We start from the raw sequence: 21413 nt of genomic DNA, 5'->3' as shown, positions 1-21413 counted from the left end.
GAATTCTCCTCTAGCCATAACGAGTTTAGCTCCTCATGTTCGCACTTAAACAAAGATAACTTAAATTAAACATTGAAAACAAAAGATAGAATACACCTAAAAACGTTCCAACAATCCAAACTTGAATGGCAAGGCACGGCTCCAAGGGTCTTCTCTCCTTTCTCCTTGCAAGGCTGCGGCACAAATAGATTTCTATGTATGATGGATGGGTGGTGCGAATTGTGTGAGATATGGCTGATTGGCTCCCCTTTTTTGCGACAGAATACATATATTTAAAGGGAGAAACCCGAATTAATTTTGGAGAAGGATTTGCAATCCAAATCCACAAGGAAAAAGGCTAATTAAAATCAGAATCCAAGAGGAAAAGGGAAAGAAAGGTGAGGCAGGATCCTAGAGGGAAAGGGAAAGGGAATGCACGGCAAGGAATGTGTTTTCTAGAAGGAGTAGGTGCGGCACCCTTGTAGAATTAGGATTAAGCCTTCTAGAATCATATATTTAGGTATCCTAATATAATTAGGGATCCCCCTAGCAGCTGGAACTTAAGTAATGTAGGATTAGGATTGGCTAAGACAAAATAAGGTATTTTGGCTCATGTTTCCTTCTTTCTTTGTTGAGCTCCAAATCTTCTTTGTCTTGAATTAATTCTTCCATCTCTGTAGCATATTCTTAGCCCTTCTTGAACTTCAAATTCGTCCATCCATCTTGCTCCATGCATGTGCCATCCATTCCAAGCCCAAAACTGCTCTAAAATGCTCCAAATTGCCTTTTCTTGCCACTTTAGCCAATTGAACCTACAAACACATGAAAATAGCTTAAATCACTATAATAAATAGAAACTAACTCATAAATGCAAGGAAATAAGCTAACAAAGTCGCATAAATATGCTCCTATCATTATCTCAATATATTATATCCTATTTAATATCTTGAGAATATTCTCTCCATAAACTTTGGCCAATAGGATGCCACCATGTGTAAGGTAAAACCCTAACACCATGGTGGGCCTCTCCTCCTATATATACATCCATCTCTACCAAATTTTGGTAAGCCTTGGCTACCCTAAAAGCCCTAAACACTTACTCTTTTCAGAGAAACTAACTTAGGCATCAAAGATCTCTTGGCCAAAACCCGTGCCCCCCACCTCGTGGGCACATGAGGCTTAGATATTTGATCAAAGTTATTGACTGTTTTGCAGGTGCATTTTCGTCAAATAAAAAAACTACGAAAATTTGCATCGACAACCATTACTCATGCAATGAGGCAACCATTTCCTCTCGAAAGGTTAACTCCTCATTTCCTTACCATTTTCCTTCAACTTTCTACCCTTATTTTGTCAAATAGCCCTAGGCATGGAAAATTGACCTAAAGAAAGATTTTCTTCAATGACAGGATATGCTTCTTGATCCCCAACTATATTAGCGAAAACATTTCCAATCACTGGCGTAAGACCAAATTTTCCTTAAGGTGGATCTTGAAATATCACCCACCCTTTACAAATTTCCCAACAACCATGATAATTAAGGGGTTTTTTCATGTTATCCATATACAATTGCTCAGCTTGGCATTGCTAGAAAATATAATTACAAAAATTAAAGGAAATTAATTATGGAATTAAATTAAATGTAATTAATCAATCACATAACTTGTGAAAACACTTACTTCGTCATATAGATTGGCTCCGCTAGCATGTCTCATTTCAGCCTTTATCAAGACTTGATTCCATTTGTTCAACCTTGGATGAAGTTGCTTTTTTCCATTTGGAATAACAACTCTCGTGGTTTCTAGGGTTCGGTGGAGTGGTTCTTTCGTAAAACTCATAGTATTTTTTGGACGTACGAGTCCAAATGCCTTCACTTGATTGACAAATACTTTGATACTATCTTCAGAGACTCATTTATAAGTCTTGCAAAGAGCTTCATCTTCTTTTGGAGTTCATCCCTTTCCTTTGGTTAAAGATGTGACCATTTGAAAAGAGCGCTTGGGGTGTGTAGGAAAGAGTGTTTGAAGTGAATAGAATGTGAAAAATTGGAATGAAATGAGATAAGATAATATGTATGGGTGAAAATGATGTGAGAAATGGAGTAGAAATGTCATAGGTATTTATAAAGTTAAAAAAAACAATTAGAATTTTTAAATTTTGTTTTTTAACTTTCATCTGAAAAAATAAAATAAAATAAAAAATCCAAGAGTTAGATGACATCAGCTAGTCATTGCATGCTGATGTCAGTGAGCTGGTGGAAGGTAGATGGGCCCCAAGAATCGGGCTTGGAGGGTGGCTAGAAGTAGCAAGCCCATTAGCTCTTGGGCCAACTTTTGGTCTGATGGGTTCCATACATTTTGGCCTAGCCCGCCATTGGTGATGGGGTTTTTTACCAAAACGGGTTATCTTTTAGCATATAGCCTTTTAACCATCTCCGTTGGAGATGGTCTAAGTCTTTTCTACGTAAGTAGTGACAAACGAGCCTTAAATATGTAAATACTTGTAGGTAATTGGCAATATATATAGTGTTTCATTATTGTTAAACTAAGTTGTTTGTAGTGTGACCGACCAAGCAACAAGTTCAAACAAGAAGTCATGTGTCACATGTTGATAGGCTCCAACCATAGCCAATGATAAGCTGACAACACTTTACAGGGAGCACAAACATGCAAATCACCACAACAATTTTGGAGAGTCCTACATCGTAGTGGGAGATACAATAATAGGAAACTCTCCCTTGCCAGCAAAAAGGAATACCACTCACCCACTTAAGAAGGGATTGGTGCTTAAACCAATCCATTATATTATGAAACAGGAATTTATCTTGATGAGAACTACAAACATGGTAGATGTGCAACTTTGAGTAAACCACATACATCGTGTCGTGTGTGCCACTGGCGGAGCTACACCATGCCTAGTGTGGGCAGCTGCGCCCGCTTAAAAGACAAAGTGCAGGCTCTTGTTCTGTTAATTTGCAAAGGTAAATTGTTGGCGTAATAAAGCCCCCACAAGTTAAAGCCCGTGTCATTTGATTGACCCACTCAAGAACAAACCCAAAACCCAATTCTAAAAAGACAGAAAGAACTAGGTTATAAAACAAATAAGTTATAATAATATCGTTAGCTAAAACAAGTATGCATCATATATGTAGGCACGTCAAAAGATTCAAGAATACAATAGTCACATAATGTTTTTAGGGTTTGAGATCTGTGTAAAGGAAAAAAAATCATTCTCAAGTAATTATAATGTGAGGTTAGTCGCTTAGTCCTATTATATTTTCATATACATTAAATTCGATATTGAGTTCAAATTATCTTTATTAGAAATTAGGCTATCTTTTCATCTTTTCTTTTGACATGATGTTTGTTAAGTATTAAACTTATCGAAATGTTATCAACTTTCTGTCACCAGAATCATTTTTTACGCCTCCATATGAATAAAATTCTAGCTTCGCCACTAACGTGTCTACTTTTCCATCTTTTATCTATTTATGTGCTCTCTCGTTGGTCCAACTTTTGGCATCAACACAAGTAATTTACATTAGCTATTCCATTCCACAACTTAATATCATGTTGCTTAATTTGCTTGGCATTACCTACTTGCATTTTCTTAACAGAAGCAATTATCAACCAGATATTGGAGCCATAACTTACTCGGAAAGGTATATTGATCCTGAATTGTTACTTGTGTCTGCTCATAAAAAAGCTTGAAACCCTATCATTACACAGAAAACTACACAACCAGAACCAGTTGAATGGCAATAACCTTTTTGAGAGCTAGGCTGGGTAAAAAGGAAAAACCAAAGGGTAAAATCAAGAATCTACATACAAAAACGCTGTTCGTGGATTAGAGGACAAAAATTAAAATGATTTTGTACTGTCTCCATCTCTACAGCTCGTTTCCAACATTGTAATAAATGGATGAATCTCTCTCTCTCTCTCTCTCTCTCTCTCTCTCTCTCAGCCCAGGTCCTCTCCTGCTTATGGACTGACTGACTCACACTGGTCTACAGAAATTCATGTTAAAGAAATCTATCTGCTCTGATCCTGACCAGTTTTTTTTTTTTTTTTTTGGCTTGAAGGTCCTTTTTGTATCTTTTTTAAAGAAAGAAACCAAAATTGGAGCTCATGAGCATGTGGCCAAATCAGTTCAATGACAGCATGCATGCCAGGGCCTCCAAAAATACATACATATTTGTGTAGAAAAATCAGATAGCCCTCACATGTTTGTTTTACGTATATCACTTCACACACACACACACATGTATACATATACACACATACATATGCATATACGGACTACAACTTGTGAATGTTGAGCGCATGATTCGTAATTCATCTTTCATCATTCATCATTTATATTCATATACCAGAGAAGGCTTCTTCTCAGCCATATATTTGTATCCTAAGTTGGATCGTTTTCAATTAGACTTGACCATTCCACGTTTCAGAAGATGATCAGGATTTCTGAGGGAGGCTAGTCCAGGGTCCATGGTAGTAGATTAGATAGATGGATCATAGAAGCACCAAATGGATCAGGTATAATTTCTGACACCCATAACATGGTCATTACAACCAACCATACAACTAAATTTGGTTAATAATTTCAATGCAGAGATTCAAATTATCACAAAAACAAATTAAAGAAACAAATTGAAATGATAAATTTACAAATTTCAATTGTTGAGCAATTAAAATTATCAAACATTGACAACATATCTATTAGATATTGACGATATTAGGATTTTATAAAAAAATAAAAATTTCAGCCAATTTCCGAACGAAATAATTCAATTAGAAAGTGAAAAAAAAAAAATAGAGATTTTGGATCTTTCCTTGTTTTTTGAGATTGTCGAACAACTTGATAAACAATTAAAGTGAATAATTATAAGAAACGCTTTGCACTTACCATGCCAAAGAGATTAAAAAGGAAGTTATGTCATACAAATGCATTTTTTCGAATGAACACTGTCTTATGTTGATCCAACAGTTTTAAACAGTGCTCGTATATCAAGAAATTAAATTCTAGGTTCAAATCTTATAGTATGATGGATAATACAATATTTTAAAGGTATGATGAATTAAGAATGAATAAACAGTGATCTATTTGAAGGTATGAGATGGATTACTCAAGAAGAAAACTTATCCATTCCAATCCTCTCCAAAATGGTACAATTATGAGGGAGAAATTTTTTTCATGTCTAATCATTTTCTTATCCACATATAATGAAGAAATCATTCTTCTCTACCTTCAATATCCCTAGAATTTAGCAAATGGTGCTTTACTACAATCGCGAAAACAATCATACCTATGCACTCTGCTGCGGGTTTGATCCCCACTAATCCCCATCGCCCTAACAACTAACAATTAACCTACTAATGTTATCGTTTGTCAAAAACCCTTGAATTTAGAAGTTACCAGAAAAACTGCCCACTCTGCTACGGATTTTGAAACCATAATGCACAACAGCAGTGAATAATTTCCACACAATGATACACCAAAAAAAACCAACAGGAACACAAGCGCATTCTAGATAATGCACATTTGACTTGAGTAAATCTCACAAATCCACAAATTAACACAATCATCTTCAAATAATTGAAATAACCAAGAGATGAGTGACTAAGATGGTAAAATAAGCAATTTTGTTTGCATTTATATTCTATTCCGTTGGCCTCAAGAATCAATATATATTAAAAAAAAAACGTTTCCAATAAAAGTTTTTTATTACAAAAGTTGTGGTCACAAAATAAAGTTTATTTGCATAAGGAACAGAAGCAGCATGCAATTCACATATATTGTTTGTGCATGCAACATGACAAAATACATGTCTTGCAAGCTCTGTTGTTGTTCAAGCTATTGCCAAAAAAAAAAAAAGAAATTAATTCTTATGGTTTGTGCTTCAGCTGAATATTGAAGTGAAATGCCCAAAACAAAATACATATGTTTAATCATTTGCATCATTCCATCATGAAGTTCTTCACAACTCATTTCTTTTGGAAATGAACATCTTCAACACTAAAATAAAAACCAAAAACCAGAATTGAACGATTGTTGGTGCCATAGATGGGATTTAGCTAGTCACCTTAATGATGCATTGTAATTTACCTCTCTTTGATTTTCTTTGTTTGTGATCTGCTTCTTAGTGCGTTGATAGGAATTTTGTCTGAAGGTTCAAATTTAGGTACAACCAGCTTGGAGAATTCCCCATATATCCTAATTGAATTTGCAAACCGTGGCTAAACATGATAGGAGCATATTTATGCGACTTAATTGGCTTGTTCTCGTGCATTTACGTTGTGTTTCTTTAGTTATTTTAGTCCTTTATGCCATTTTCGTGTGTTTCTAGGTTCATATGGCTAAGGAAGCAAAAAGGTGCATTTTGGAGCATTTTGGAGCAAAATTGGGCTTGGAATGGATAGCTTATGTTTGGAGCCAAGGTGTTGGACGAATTTGAGGCACTTTAGGATACAAAACAATGGCCCTAGCCCAATTACATAACCTTGCCATGGCTTATCCCTTCTCCCCTTCCCTTGCCATGCAAACCACCCTATTTTAAGCCCATTCTATGTACTTAAACCCTAGCCCTTTAACCTTGCAGCCATATCCCCTCTTTTATCCACATGCATTCATAATCATTCACCACCAATTCAGCCACATGCACTTGTTCTTTCATCATTGCACCAAACACACCGATGTCGTGCCTATCCCTTGCATTTCCAACATTCCCATTTGCATTTTCAGCTTTCCACCAACCAATCTAGTTGTCATTCCACATGCATTCCCTTCTTTAATCATTCCTAGCTGCTGATGCGAGATTTATACGCACACAAATTAAACCCTCTTTTCGTCAAATTGTAGTATATGTATAAGTAGGGATCGTTCTGGACCGGGGATTAGGAGGGATTGTTAACCACTTGGATTTGACTCAAAAACGTAAAATAACAATATGAAACACTATACTAGACTCAAAGAATGCAAAACTAAACTTTAAAACACTAAGACAAACCAAAAGACTCAAACATCACCCAAAACACTCAAAACTGCCTTAAAATCACTTTCTGGGCAGTTTTGAGCACTTTGGTGAATCTGGACGAAATTGGGAAATAAAATGAATCAAAACACTTAAAAGCACAAACTAAGTTGATTTCTAACTAAATTGGACATTAAAGTAAAGGGGGATTAAGGTTTTGACGAAATTAAATTAAATAAAACAAGTTAATAAACTAGGCAGATTGTATAAACGGATTTGAGAAACAAGATGATGGATGGATTAGTTAGAGGTCCATTCTCCACACATGACACATTTATATATGAATCGATTCTCCAATTGCTTTTCATTATCTATGATGCTCAACACCCCAAGTTAACCGTGATGCACTAATTAACTCTCAAATTTTCCTTATGTTATTGAATTGGATGATGCATGCGACAATTCAAATCATTCTCCAATGGTTCTCAACATGAATGCATAGAAGAGATACAATGAGAGATCATTATGCTCTATGAGAATTATAAGTGTTGACGAGGCAATTGTAACTATGAATGCATGATACTTTTGCCAAGAATTCAATTAACGCGGTTGTGACTAGCAACCTTCACTACTCATGTTTATAAACTTGTGACGATTAGGTGAAACTCGTTTATAAACTAGCATCGAGTTTATGCATGAAGACTAAGTATGCATCCCTAATCAACATACAAAAACAAGTTTTTAATAAACATGATAATTGAATTACAATCACAACTTAACAAATCACAATTGGAAGAAATCAATTCATATTTCAAACATGTTCATGGCTTCAAACTTTCCCCTAACTAATTAGGGGTTTAGCCACTCATGATTACAACAAACTTAGAGAGTAATAACAAAGTAAACATTGAAAACAAGAATCGAAGTACACCTAAAAATTCCAACAACTCAATCTTGAATTGTATGAACGTTTAGGCCTCTTCTCCTCTAGTTGCTGCGGCACAAGGGGTTTTGGTGAGTTTTGGGGGTTATGGATGATGTAGAATGATGTGTTTAGGGTAGGGATGGATGTAGGGGAAGGCAAGGAGTGTTTTTGGGCAGAAAATATGAAGAATGGTGAAGTATGGTAGTGCTAGAGAGAGAGGAGGAATTTCTGGCGTGAATGAATGTGTATGAGAGATGGTTTTCTGAAATGGAAGAGTGTGTGTTTTGTGGCTGCAATGCATGCTTATTTATAGGTGAAATGGGGGGAACATGATGACTAGGAATTAGGTGGAAAGCTGAAATGGTGATGGGAGATGCATGTGGCTGAAATGCATGTGATTAAAGGGTGGGAATGCATGTGTTTTGACAGAAAATAAAAGGGAATGCTGGAAATCTGGAATGGGAACCCACGGCATGGTTGTTTTCTGGTGGTGAATGGGTTTATGTTTGATTGGTGCATGTGGGTTGATTATTTAAAGTGTAAATGATTAATGAATGGTTCTTTGTTGATGGTGGAAATCTGAAATGATGAAGTGGAATGTGCATGTGGCTACAATGGTAAAGGATGGGAGTGCATGTGCTTTGACAGCTAGGTTGCATGTGGAATGTGACTGTAATTGATGGAGAAAGGCCACGGCAAAAGGGGATTGTGGTGCAATGATGGTGTTTTGCACGGCAATGATGGGGAAAGAATGTGTGGATGCATGGTTGTGTTGGTGATGAATGTGAACTCTTTGTTCTTCATTTTCATTCCTTTGGTCTTCAATTTCGTCCATCTACTTGGCTTTAAGCATATGCAATCCATTCCAATCTCTAATTTGCTCCAAAAGGCTCCGAAAGGCATCCTTTTGCATCCTTAGCCATATGAACCTATAAACACACGAAAATGACTTTAAACACTAAATTAAGTAAGAAAACACAACATAAATGCATAAGAACTAGCTAACTAAGGCGCATAAATATGCTCCTATCAAATTCCCCCACACTTAGCTTTTGCTAGTCCTCGAGCAAAACAAAGAAACAAAACATAACCTAAACCTTCCAACGTTCACCTCAGGGATTTCCAATGGTACATGACATGTTAAAAATCATCATCCCCACAGATTTGAGTCATCTTTACAATTGAGAACATACTTAATCATAGTCACCACTTACTAGTTCACAATTAATCGATTAAAAGAATGTTTTGAATGTAGTAACATGCCTTAGAGAATTTGCTCAATCCTTACAAGATATGCACTCAATCTTCACTCAGATTTTCTAACTACACACCCTATACTAGTTATATGTGAGAAGATTGATGTAAATATGAAAACGAATGCTCACATATACGTATAACAAAGAACGCAATTTATGGAGTTAATAAGCATGTTTAGAAATGATCTCATGAATGGAATGCTACTACTTAGATGCGAGAACCAATGACCATATGCTCATACCAAATTCAAACTCCACAAATTGAAACACATAACACTCAAGAATGAAGTCAAGGGTTGTAACGGGGCTTGGGGTAGTGGTTAACAAAGAAAAGATAAGGAGAACAAGCGTTCTTCAAGTAATATTAAGCAAAGTAGTGTACTTAAGACTTAGAATTCATTTAGATTGCAGAAATTAACTTTAAAACACAAGGGGAAGACTTAGACAACTCCTTAGGGCCGAATTCATTGTTTTGGACCCTTACTTCAACAAACAATACTTTGGAACTCTTTTTCACAACTTTTCAACTCTTTTTTTTTTTTTTTTCTTTTTTTTTTCTTTCATGCCGTGCCTATGGCACACAAATTCTCACACAAGAACACTTCCCCCACACTTGTTTTCTGCCAACATAAATCAAAAGAAATTCAATTTGAATCATGCTTTACTAAGCTTTAAGAACAAGGGTGTGGATGGTCCTAATCTAGGCTAGGTGAGGATAATGTGGGTTAACTTAAACATAAAATGACATGGGATACACGGCAATATGGCTAAGGTAGTGGTCACTACACAACTTCATCTTGAATCTGTGTTATGCAAATCAATAACATGCTTTGAATGAAATGGGCATGAGTTCTAGCATTTGGAACTAAATGATGAAACGCCTCTAAGTAGTAACCAAGCAAAGAATAATGAGATCATGCAACGACTTAGAAAACAAAAATGCACAGATTCTAACTCTCCAAATAAACGTTTAGGCTCAAGTCTCACAAGGTTGTAGCGTTAATTTGAGTTCCTTCCTTCAAGCATGTTACAAAAACTGATTTTTTTTTTTTTTTTTTTTTTTTTTATGATTGCATGTGAAGTCATAAGTTATAATCACAACCAAGCATACACAAAGAGTAAATCAAACTTTCATCCATGTTAATCACTCTCTTTAACAGCCATGTAATTACAAACCGAATCCTCATCATTGTGTTGAAAGGTACCCTAAAACAAAAACAAACACACAAAAACACTTTGAAAACAACTCTTTTTGGGTTTTTAAAACAAATTTTTCAAATTTTTATGTGATTTTCGGATTTTTACTTCAAAACACACTAAAACACACCAAAACTGCTTAAAAACACTTAAAACAGCAAGGAACAAGTCTATAAGTAAAGGGTGATAAAATCCCATGAATTTGCATCAAAAACACTTAGTTACCCCCCCACACTTAAATCAAACATTGTCCTCAATGTTTCAAGCATAAAATCACACAAAACACAAAGAAACACACAAACAGCAAGTAAAACAACTAAATAGGCAGATTCGAAATAAACAACAAAGTGAAGGGTTTAGGAACGCAAATCTGGAATTGGAGTGATTCCTTGAGCTTCCTTTGTTGAATTGCATGGGTTGCCTCCCAAGTAGCGCTTTCTTTAACGTCTTGCAGCCGGACGAAGACACGTTCATGCTCCATTGGAGCCCACGGCATGGAGTGGGGTCTCCTCCACGACATGCTCCACAAAGTTCTCATAGTATGGCTTCAATCTATGTCCGTTCACCTTGAACTCGTGGCCACTTTTTAAGCTTTGGACTTGGACTGCACCATGAGGAAAAACATTAGTAACAACAAGAGGTCCAATCCATTTAGAACGTAACTTACCAGGGAATAACCGAAGTCTTGAATCAAAAAGCAACACTTTCTGCCCCTTGGAGAACGTTTTGGTACGAAGCATCTTATCATGATAAGCCTTCGTCTTGTCCTTGTAGATGCGAGCATTCTCGTAAGCCTCGTTCCTAATCTCCTCAAGTTCATCTAATTGGAGCTTCCTATGAACTCCAGCAGCGTCTATGTCCAAATTGAAGGTTTTCACAGCCCAATGTGCCTTGTGCTCTAACTCAACGGGCAAATGACATGGCTTACCATATATAAGCCGAAAAGGTGACATGCCAATGGGAGTTTTGTAAGCCGTACGATAGGCCCACAATGCATCGTCCAAGCGCAAACTCCAATCTCTTCTTGAGGGTCCCACGGTTTTCTCTATGACTTGTTTGATCTCCCTATTTGAAACCTCCGCTTGCCCATTAGTTTGAGGGTGATAAGGTGTGGAAACCTTATGAGTAACGTTGTACTTCTTGAGCAAAGCTTCAATGGTGCGGTTATGAAAGTGAGAACCCCCATCACTAATTAAAACTCGTGGCATCCCAAACCTAGCAAAAATATTAGATTTCACAAAATCTGCAACAACCTTAGAATCGTTAGTACGGGTGGCTTTGGCTTCCACCCATTTGGAAACATAATCGATAGCTAGCAAGATATAAGTGAAACCAAAAGATGGAGGGAAGGGGCCCATGAAATCAATACCCCACACATCAAAAATTTCCACAAATGAGAGAGATTGTTGTGGCATTTGGTCCTTAGGCCCTATGTTACCTGTTCTTTGACACTTATCGCATGTTAAACAAAACATTTTAGCATCTTTAAAGAGATTAGGCCAATAAAATCCAGATTGTAACACCTTTAGGGCTGTCCTTTGGGTGCCAAAATGTCCCCCACATGCATAAGTATGGCAGAATGTAAGAATGGAATTAAATTCAGATTCGGGCACACATCTACGCACAATCTGATCTGGGCAGAATTTCCATAAATATGGATCATCCCAAACATAAAAACGTGCATCATGAACAAGTTTATCACGTTGGAACTTGTTTAGGGTACTAGGAACTTGCTTAGACACCAAGAAATTGACCAAATCGGCATACCAAGGGGTTCTTACCTCAATGGACAGAAGTTGCTCATCCGGAAACGTTTCTAAAATGGGGGTGGACTCTTCCTCACGCACCATTCTACTTAGGTGGTCAGCCACCACGTTTTCACACCCTTTCTTGTCTCGGATTTCAAGATCGAACTCTTGAAGTAGGAGCATCCAACGAATGAGTCTTGGCTTAGCCTCCTTTTTGGTGAGAAGATACTTCAAGGCTGCATGGTCAGTGAAAACAATTACTTTAGTACCAAGAAGATATGATCTAAACTTATCTAAAGCAAATACAACCGCCAAGAGTTCTTTTTCGGTTGTAGAATAATTCAATTGAGCATCATTTAAAGTGCGGGAAGCATAATAAATAACATGTGACTGTTTATTTTTCCTTTGACCCAAAACAGCCCCAAGTGCATAATCCGAGGCATCACACATCAATTCAAATGGAATGGACCAATCCGGGGGAGTTATGATGGGTGCCGTGGTTAGGAGCTCTTTGAGATGCTTGAATGACTTCTCGCATGCCTCGTTGAACTCAAAAGACACATCTTTTTGGAGGAGGCGGCATAGGGGTTGTGCAATCTTGGAAAAGTCCTTGATAAATTGTCTATAGAATCCTGCATGACCAAGAAAAGAACGAACCTCTCTAACCGAAGTAGGAGAGGGTAAGTAGCGTACAAGATCTACTTTAGACTTATCAACTTCAATTCCTTTTTCAGAGATTATATGACCCAAAACAATACCTTGTTTAACCATAAAGTGACATTTTTCCCAATTTAAAACAAGATTTGTTTCAACACAACGTTTCAAGATTAAAGTGAGATTATCCAAACAATGATCAAATGAATCACCAAAAACACTAAAGTCATCCATGAATATCTCAATAATCTTCTCAACATAATCAGAAAATATGCTTACCATACACCTTTGAAACGTGGCAGGAGCATTACACAAGCCAAATGGCATGCGTCGATATGCAAACGTTCCAAAGGGACAAGTAAAAGTGGTCTTTTCTTGATCATCCGGAGCAATGACAATTTGGTTATAACCGGAATAACCATCAAGAAAACAATAAAAGGAATGACCTGCTAACCTTTCCAACATTTGATCTAGGAACGGCAATGGGAAGTGGTCCTTCCTTGTGGTGGAATTTATCTTCCTATAATCAATGCATACCCGCCAACCGGTTTGAATTCTCATAGGCACAAGCTCATTCTCGGAATTCTCCACAACCGTTACCCCAGATTTCTTAGGCACACATTGGATAGGTGAAACCCAACGACTATCGGAGATAGGATAAATAACTCCACAATCTAGAAGTTTAATTATCTCCTTTTTCACAACTTCCATCATCGGAGGGTTAAGACGGCGTTGAGCCTCTCTAGTTGGTTTGGCCCCCTCCTCAAGAAATATGTGATGCATACAAGTTGTAGGGCTTATACCTTTAATATCGGCCAATGTCCAACCTAGGGCAGATTTGTACTCCTTCAATACACGAACTAATTTCTCCTCCTCTTATGCCGTGAGGGAGGAAGAGATGATGGCAGGTAGTGTCTCGTTTTCCCCCAAGAAAATGTACTTCAAATGACTTGGTAAAGGTTTGAGTTCAAGAATAGGTCCCTGAATTATGGATGGAAGCAATTTGTTAGTCGAAATGGGAATGGACTCACGGTTAGGAAACTTTCCCTCATGTTTAGGTAATGACTCAAGGGCAGCAACTACTTCAAGGAATTCCTCACTAGGAGGCACGGCATAGGGTAGTTCAAGTGTGCCGTGGGTTTGCATATAGCTTGCCTCCTTGGTTTTGACTTCTACACCTCTTGTAATGACCTTTTCAAGTGCATCGTCATTCAAATCTTCAAGATATCCCTGCGCCAAAGAGTCAACAATATCAATAGAGAAACATGAATGATCTTCACTAGGATACTTAATGGAATCAGAAAGATTGAAATTAACCACTTCCCCATCAAATTCCATGGACAAAGTTCCATTAAACACGTCAATCTTAGTCCGGGCCGTCTTCATGAATGGTCTTCCAAGTAGAATGGGCAGCGAGGGTGCATGATCCGATTCATCCATCTCAAGAACATAGAAATCCGCCGGAAAGATCAAATGATTAACCTGCACTAAAACATCTTCCAAAACTCCTTTTGGATAAGCATTAGATCTATCGGCCAATTGTATGATAACACCATCATTTTTCAACACTCCTAGGTTCATAGATGCATAAATGGAATATGGCATAACATTTATAGAAGCACCTAAATCAAGCATGGCAGATTCAAATCTAGTGTTACCAATGACACAAGGAATGGTAAAACTACCCGGATCTTTGCATTTGGGAGGTAGTTTGCGTTGCAAGATGGCGGACACATTCTCACCTACCTTCACCACTTCCTTGGTCGAAATCCTCTTCCTAGTGATGCAAAGCTCTTTTAAGAACTTGGCATACTTAGGGACTTGCTTGATTGCATCAAGGAGCGGAATGTTGACTTGAACTTTCCTAAAGGTTTCCAAAATGTCCTTTTCACTCTCCTCCTTCTTTGATTGCCTAAACCTGCTAGGAAAGGGCACGTTTAGTGGAATAGAACTTGACAAAGTCGAATTTGGACTTACCTTAGGCATGTTGGACGGTTTTGGCACAATAGGGGGCTGCGGCAAAGATTCTTTCACCCTTGCCGTGGCCTTTATTCCTTGTTCCTCCTCTTCTTGCAGCAACACGTCCTCTTCTTGACTTGTTTTGGACGTGCTTGGGGTGGTTTCGACCTCCTTACCACTTCTCAACATGATTGCCTTGGCAGATTCGAATCCTCCCCTTGGATTGACAATGGTTGAGCTAGGGAGCTTGCCTTTGTCTCGGAATTGTCCTACAAATTCCGCAATCTGCCCAATTTGTTTCTCCAAGTGATCCACCCTTTTGTCTTGGTTTTGCATGGCTTTGGTTTGATCCTCTTGCCCCTGAGACAAATTGGTAAGTAATTTAAGAAGTGTTTCATTTCCCAACGACGTACCTTGATTGTTTTGGGCAGGTTGTGCTTGGTTTGGATTGGGGCCGAATGGCTTGGTGTAGAACCCCGGGGGTTGTTGTCTAAAGCCTCCTTGTTGTTGAGGTTGTTGAGGTTCCCTCCACTTGAAGTTTGGATGGTCTCTCCAACCCGGATTGTATGTGTTGGAATATGGATCATTCCTTGGTTGATTGTGGCTCGGAAATCCAATGGCATTTGCACTCTCCCATCCCCCATTCTCAATCAATTGTGGGCATTTTTCCGAAGGGTGTCCTTGGATAGAACATACACCACATACAATCGGTCCTTGTATCTTCATTCCTTCGGCCATCTGAGACACAATAGAAGTAAGATTAGCTAATTGAGTTTGAAGGTCGGATTGAGAACTTACCTCATTCACTTGTTGCCGTGGGGGGTCCCTTTGCCCAAGTCCTTCATATTGTTGTGCATTTAGAGCACGGTTTGCAATTAGGGTCTTGGCCGACATAGGAGTTTTGTCCACCAATGCACCTCCCGCCGAAGCATCGAGCATTTGCCTTTCAATGGGAAGAAGGCCCTCATAGAAATATTGAAGGAGAAGCTCCTCCTTCATTTGATGTTGAGGACATGATGCAACAAGGGCTTTAAAACACTCGTAGTATGCCGGAAAAGATTCTCCTTGACTTTGTTGGATTCCGCTAATTTTCTTCCTCAAGAGAATGACTCTTGAAGTAGGGAAGAACTTCTCCAAGAACGCTCTCTTCATGCTCTCCCAAGAAGTAACGGTCCCGGGTGCCAATTCATAAAGCCAATCCTTAGCCTTTTCCACAAGAGAGAATGGAAAAGCTTTCATCATTAGAATGTTCCCATCGACATTTATGGGTGTCATGCTCGAACAAACAACCTCGAACTCCTTGAGATGCTTGTTGGGATCTTCCATGGAAAGCCCATGGTATTTCGGAATGTGGTGCAACAAGCTTGACTTCAACTCGAATTCATCGGTCTTGCCTTGGGCAGCCGCGGGGTATTGAATGCATAATGGTGCGGCATTGGCCAACCCCGAGGCCGAAAGCTCTTTAATGGTCCGATTGTCTGCTGCCATAACTTCTTCTTCCACACTTTCAAACTCAGATTCGGCCTCTGAACTTGAACTAGGTTCACTAGGTTCGGGATGCCTCCTCTTTCTTCTCAAATCACGTTCAAAATCATCGTTAAAGTCCAAGATATGTGCATGCACAGTTTGAGAACTCCGCGTCATGCACTAGTACCTAAACCAAGAAAACAAAACAAAATGAGAAAACTAGGTAAATTACACTAAAAACATACGGCAAAAACACAAGGGATTAGCAATTTTGCTAATCCCCGGCAACGGCGCCAAAATTTGATGCGAGATTTATACGCACACAAATTAAACCCTCTTTTCGTCAAATTGTAGTATATGTATAAGTAGGGATCGTTCTGGACCGAGGATTAGGAGGGATTGTTAACCACTTGGATTTGACTCAAAAACGTAAAATAACAATATGAAACACTATACTAGACTCAAAGAATGCAAAACTAAACTTTAAAACACTAAGACAAACCAAAAGACTCAAACATCACCCAAAACACTCAAAACTGCCTTAAAATCACTTTCTGGGCAGTTTTGAGCACTTTGGTGAATCTGGACGAAATTGGGAAATAAAATGAATCAAAACACTTAAAAGCACAAACTAAGTTGATTTCTAACTAAATTGGACATTAAAGTAAAGGGGGATTAAGGTTTTGACGAAATTAAATTAAATAAAACAAGTTAATAAACTAGGCAGATTGTATAAACGGATTTGAGAAACAAGATGATGGATGGATTAGTTAGAGGTCCATTCTCCACACATGACACATTTATATATGAATCGATTCTCCAATTGCTTTTCATTATCTATGATGCTCAACACCCCAAGTTAACCGTGATGCACTAATTAACTCTCAAATTTTCCTTATGTTATTGAATTGGATGATGCATGCGACAATTCAAATCATTCTCCAATGGTTCTCAACATGAATGCATAGAAGAGATACAATGAGAGATCATTATGCTCTATGAGAATTATAAGTGTTGACGAGGCAATTGTAACTATGAATGCATGATACTTTTGCCAAGAATTCAATTAACGCGGTTGTGACTAGCAACCTTCACTACTCATGTTTATAAACTTGTGACGATTAGGTGAAACTCGTTTATAAACTAGCATCGAGTTTATGCATGAAGACTAAGTATGCATCCCTAATCAACATACAAAAACAAGTTTTTAATAAACATGATAATTGAATTACAATCACAACTTAACAAATCACAATTGGAAGAAATCAATTCATATTTCAAACATGTTCATGGCTTCAAACTTTCCCCTAACTAATTAGGGGTTTAGCCACTCATGATTACAACAAACTTAGAGAGTAATAACAAAGTAAACATTGAAAACAAGAATCGAAGTACACCTAAAAATTCCAACAACTCAATCTTGAATTGTATGAACGTTTAGGCCTCTTCTCCTCTAGTTGCTGCGGCACAAGGGGTTTTGGTGAGTTTTGGGGGTTATGGATGATGTAGAATGATGTGTTTAGGGTAGGGATGGATGTAGGGGAAGGCAAGGAGTGTTTTTGGGCAGAAAATATGAAGAATGGTGAAGTATGGTAGTGCTAGAGAGAGAGGAGGAATTTCTGGCGTGAATGAATGTGTATGAGAGATGGTTTTCTGAAATGGAAGAGTGTGTGTTTTGTGGCTGCAATGCATGCTTATTTATAGGTGAAATGGGGGGAACATGATGACTAGGAATTAGGTGGAAAGCTGAAATGGTGATGGGAGATGCATGTGGCTGAAATGCATGTGATTAAAGGGTGGGAATGCATGTGTTTTGACAGAAAATAAAAGGGAATGCTGGAAATCTGGAATGGGAACCCACGGCATGGTTGTTTTCTGGTGGTGAATGGGTTTATGTTTGATTGGTGCATGTGGGTTGATTATTTAAAGTGTAAATGATTAATGAATGGTTCTTTGTTGATGGTGGAAATCTGAAATGATGAAGTGGAATGTGCATGTGGCTACAATGGTAAAGGATGGGAGTGCATGTGCTTTGACAGCTAGGTTGCATGTGGAATGTGACTGTAATTGATGGAGAAAGGCCACGGCAAAAGGGGATTGTGGTGCAATGATGGTGTTTTGCACGGCAATGATGGGGAAAGAATGTGTGGATGCATGGTTGTGTTGGTGATGAATGTGAACTCTTTGTTCTTCATTTTCATTCCTTTGGTCTTCAATTTCGTCCATCTACTTGGCTTTAAGCATATGCAATCCATTCCAATCTCTAATTTGCTCCAAAAGGCTCCGAAAGGCATCCTTTTGCATCCTTAGCCATATGAACCTATAAACACACGAAAATGACTTTAAACACTAAATTAAGTAAGAAAACACAACATAAATGCATAAGAACTAGCTAACTAAGGCGCATAAATATGCTCCTATCAGCTGCCATTCACATGCTCTCCCATCCATTATCTCCCTATAAAACCATGCAATGCATTCATACAATTCATTCCATTCACCACAACACAACACACAACACAAATACCTTTGCCGTGCATCCCCTTCCAGTTTTCCAGCATTCTCTCCTACATTGCAGCCACTCCAACCATTCCCCACTCCATTCCACATACACCTAAAGCCCTAAATACTTCCTTAGACCTTGTGCCGCAACGAAGAGGAAGAGAAGAGGGCCTAAACGTTCATACAATTCAAGTTTGAGTTGTTGGAATATTTAGGTGTTTCTTTGATTTCAATGTTTAATTTCAATTCTCTTTGTCTTGTACGTATGAGGAACTAAACCCCCTTTAGCTAGGGGGTGATTCGAAACTATGTTTATGCTTGCAATATGAATTGATTATCTTTGGTTGGAATTTCATAAGTTGTGGATTCAATTTGTTTAACCGTTTGATTGATAACTTATTTATGTATGTTTATTGAGAGTGCACGCTTAATTTTCATGCATGAATACGACGCTAGAATATAAGTGAGTTTCACCCAATAGCTATGAACTTATATTCACAAGTAGTGGAGGTTGCTTATAAACAATCGTGTTAAATGAATTCTTGGCACTAGTTTCATGCTCATCATAGTAACGAATGCCTCGTCAACACTTATAGTTTTCATAATGCTTAATGATCTTTGATTGTATCTTTATTGTGCTTTTCACGTAAAGGACTTTTGGAGAATGTGGTGAATTGCGTTGCGCTAACCCATCTAATTCATTAACTTAAGGAGAACTTGACGGTTAATTTAAGCAGACCTAATTAACCCGGGGTGTTGAGTTTCATAACTTATCGAAAGACCAACTGAAAATCAATCTTGTATGCAAGTGTAACATGTGTGGAGAAGAACCCCTTGGCTATTCCATCATCCATATTTTCATCACATTCATATTTACATTTTGCCCTTAATTATATTCTGTCCATTTAATTTAATATCGTCCAAACACATTTCCCCCATATTTCGTTGAGTCTTAATCATTCGTATTTGTTTTATTTTTGTGTCTTTAAGCATTTGGAGTCATAAACACTTTCAAATTCGTCTAAATCAAGTTCTAGTTTCTGTTTGAGTCAATTTGATTGTTTTAGGCAGTTTGAGTATTTCAAAGCTATTCTGAGTCATAGTAGTCTTGTTAAGAGTCTTTACATTTAGTTTTTGTGTTTTCAAGTCAATTCAAAATAGATTAGCACCCCTAGTTAATCCCCGGTTAGAACGATCCCTACTTACATCATTACTACAATTGTCACAAATAGGGTTTAATTTGTGTGCGTATAAATCTTGCATCAAAACATATTCATTAAAACATTGTTGAAGTCTTTTTCATCAGTGATTAAGTATATTCATTATAGTCAACACAACCTACCTTCTTTTTAAGGGCCACATATAACAACATTATTGGAAAGAGAAAAATAACTTGTTAGATTTGCATGTTCTTCTTCTTCAGGGGATGATGTTCTTTTGATACCTTTGTTCGACGCAACTGATTGGGTTTCTTGATTTTGTGATTGTGAAGGCATAAAAGGCACGAAGGTTGATGTAGTAAGGACATGTTTCTCAATGTTGCTAGTAGGCGTGTATGGTTTAATCGAGCCAATTTTTAAGTTAGTTGGTGGTTTGTCCTCAAGCATTCCATGAACAACAAAACCCGTCTTACCAAAGTCATTGTTTTGATTTCGTAAACAGACAAAACATTTTTGTGCTACCAACCAATTTTTGAAGGTGTGGTGACAACACAAAAGAATCATCATGGCCCCCTTCTATGACCAGATTGTGGCAAGAAACACTTAGTAGTTTTTCTACATGCTTTCCTATCATTAAGAATTTGAGTTGATTTGTGGTATCTTCCACAATAAAAATGATCTTGAACATAAATAAGAGACAAATATATTATTGCGTTGGGCATTTTGATCTTGCAGCAAAAGCACATGCATTGCAGAAAGTTATAAAGAATGAAAAATATATGCAAAAGGACAGTACCATGGCTTGGGAAAAATTTTAGCAAACCATGTTCAATGCACTCAAAGGTTCCACATGTATTTCCATATGAAGACTTCAACATTAGAAACTGTATATTAGAGGTGTGACTCATCACAATGAAAGTGAAATTTTTGTGAAGAAAGAAGCAGACAAATATTCAAATTCATCTATGAATAAATAAGCAAAACAACGTTTTGAAGGCACAACATAGCGCACACCAACAAATAATATGTCGTTTTTCAATTTGAACAAAAGGAATAATCTTTCTTAATAGACTAATGACGGTGGACTAACCTTGTTCAATGTAGGATCAAGCAAAAACAATTGTTCAATTGTCTTCAATTCAGAATCAACGGTAACAAGACCTTTTCCATACATCTCAGTAAAAGTGGGTAGGATTTCGATGGGCGATTTTAGTTATTCAAACCTAGTTTGCACATGTTTAGGATTAGGAAGATAGATTGAAAAAAAAAAAAGTAAATGTAAAAAATATCAAAGAAGACATGTTAGTTTGCCAATGTTTGTATTCGGGAAACTATGGGATATCGGGATTGAAAAAGCACATCGTTGACCTTGTGCTCCCTAGAACAAGTTTTCCAATAAATATAAATATAACAATGAGTAAACTGAAATTTAAATTGATCACACATAAAGTATGTCGGTGTATAACGTCGGTGCCGCTTGACTTTGAGTGTAGTAAAAACAACGACGACAGGCAGTGAAAGTGATCTTGGTGCGCTGTCCTGAAAACCTATCACAGTTTCTTCCTATAAGGTAACTCTAATTTGTTCTCCTCT

The 21413-nt window shown here is 37.7% G+C and overlaps 1 pseudogene; it reads right to left on the bottom strand.

Moving 5' to 3' along the window:
* Positions 1–20994, bottom strand: part of LOC148697400 (uncharacterized) — a 49723-nt pseudogene extending 28729 nt beyond the window's left edge.
* Positions 20995–21413: the final 419 nt, after the last annotated feature.

This window comes from Pyrus communis, chromosome 4 (genome assembly GCF_041283825.1).
Source record: "Pyrus communis isolate YQ-2024b chromosome 4, ASM4128382v1, whole genome shotgun sequence".
Taxonomy (NCBI): Eukaryota; Viridiplantae; Streptophyta; class Magnoliopsida; order Rosales; family Rosaceae; genus Pyrus; species Pyrus communis.
This window is presented reverse-complemented; position numbering and strand designations above follow the sequence as displayed.